The sequence below is a fragment of the Arachis stenosperma genome, chromosome 7, assembly GCF_014773155.1.
Source record: "Arachis stenosperma cultivar V10309 chromosome 7, arast.V10309.gnm1.PFL2, whole genome shotgun sequence".
In the NCBI taxonomy this organism is placed as follows: Eukaryota; Viridiplantae; Streptophyta; class Magnoliopsida; order Fabales; family Fabaceae; genus Arachis; species Arachis stenosperma.
This window is the reverse complement of record NC_080383.1, coordinates 80,499,205-80,501,252: the sequence shown is the minus strand read 5'-3', so window position 1 is coordinate 80,501,252 and position 2,048 is coordinate 80,499,205. Positions and strand designations below refer to the sequence as shown.

The window sequence follows — 2,048 nt, the reverse complement described above, 5'->3', positions numbered from 1 at the left end:
AATACACAATTCGAACTCTATCTAATTAAGTTCGAATTCTCTACTTCCTCCTTCTATTTTTCTGTTCCTCTGACACCTCAAGGAATCTCTATACTGTGACATAGAGGATTCCACATTTTCTTGTCCTCTTCTCTTTCATATGAGCAGAAACAAAGACAAAGGCATTCTTGTTGAAGCTGACCCTGAACCTGAAAGGACCTTGAAGCAAAAGCTAAGAGAAGCTAAGGCACAACTCTCTGTAGAGGACCTAACAGAAATCTTCAAAGAAGAAGAAGACATGGCAGCCAAAAACAACAACAATGCAAACAATGCAAGGAAGGTGCTGGGTGACTTTACTGCACCTACTCCCGACTTCTATGGGAGAAGCATCTCTATCCCTGCCATTGGAGCAAACAACTTTGAGCTTAAGCCTCAATTAGTTTCTCTAATGCAACAGAATTGCAAGTTCCATGGACTTCCATTGGAAGATCCTCATCAGTTCTTAGCTGAATTCTTGCAAATCTGTGACACTGTCAAGACTAATGGGGTTAACCCTGAGGTCTACAGACTTATGCTATTCCCTTTTACTGTAAGAGACAGAGCTAGGACATGGTTGGACTCACAACCTAAAGAAAGCCTGGACTCATGGGAAAAGCTAGTCAATGCCTTCTTGGCAAAGTTCTTTCCACCTCAAAAATTGAGTAAGCTTAGAGTGGAAGTCCAAACCTTCAGACAGAAGGAAGGAGAATCCCTCTATGAAGCTTGGGAAAGATACAAACAATTAATCAGAAAATGTCCATCTGACATGCTTTCTGAATGGAGCATCATAGGTATTTTCTATGATGGTCTCTCTAAACTATCCAAGATGTCTTTGGATAGCTCTGCTGGAGGATCTCTTCATCTGAAGAAGACGCCTACAGAAGCTCAAGAGCTAATTGAAATGGTTGCAAATAACCAATTCATGTACACTTCTGAAAGGAATCCTGTGAACAATGGGACTAATCAGAAGAAAGGAGTTCTTGAGATTGATACTCTGAATGCCATATTGGCTCAGAACAAAATATTGACTCAGCAAGTCAATTTGATTTCTCAAAGTCTGTCTGGAATACAAAATGCACCAAACAGTACTAAGGATGCTTCATCTGAAGAAGAAGCTTATGATCATGAGAACCCTTCAATGGAAGAGGTGAATTACCTAGGAGAACCCTATGGAAACACCTATAATTCTTCATGGAGAAATCACCCAAATTTCTCATGGAAGAATCAAAAGAGACCTCAACAAGGTTTCAACAACAATAATGGTGGAAGAAACAGGTTTAGCAATGGCAAGCCTTTTCCATCATCTTCTCAGCAACAGACAGAGAATTCTAAGCAGAACCCCTCTGACTTAGCAACCATGGTCTCTGATCTAATCAAAACCACTCAAAGTTTTATTACTGAAACAAGATCCTCCATTAGGAATTTGGAGGCACAAGTGGGACAGCTGAGCAAGAAAGTTACTAAACTCCCTCCTAGTACTCTTCCAAGCAATACAGAAGAAAATCCAAAAGGAGAGTGCAAGGCCATCAACATGGCCAAATTTGGAGAGGAGGGAGAGGAAGTGAACGCCACTGAGGAAGACCTCAATGGGCGTGCACTGACCTCCAATGAGTTCCCTAATGAGGAACCATGGGAATCTGAGGCTCAAAATGAGACCATAAAGATTCCATTGGACTTACTTCTGCCTTTCATGAGCTCTGATGAGTATTCTTCCTCTGAAGAGGATGAGTATGTCACTGAAGAGCAAGTTGCTAAATACCTTGGAGCAATCATGAAGCTAAATGACAAGTTATTTGGAAATGAGACTTGGGAGGATGAACCTCCTTTGCTCACCAAAGAACTGGATGACTTGTCTAGGCAGAAATTACCTCAAAAGAGACAAGATCCTGGGAAGTTTTCCATACCTTGTACCATAGGCACCATGACCTTCAAGAAGGCTCTGTGTGACTTAGGGTCAAGTGTAAACCTCATGCCTCTCTCTGTAATGGAAAAGCTAGGGATCTTTGAGGTACAAGCTGCAAGAATCTCAC

General features: G+C 41.5%; 1 non-coding gene across 1 annotated transcript; it reads right to left on the bottom strand.

Moving 5' to 3' along the window:
- Positions 1-682: 682 nt before the first annotated feature.
- On the bottom strand, positions 683-786 carry LOC130942649 (small nucleolar RNA R71). Its single transcript, XR_009071214.1, has one exon. It is a non-coding gene; the product is annotated as a small nucleolar RNA R71 (small nucleolar RNA).
- Between the last annotated feature and the right edge of the window lie 1,262 nt (positions 787-2,048).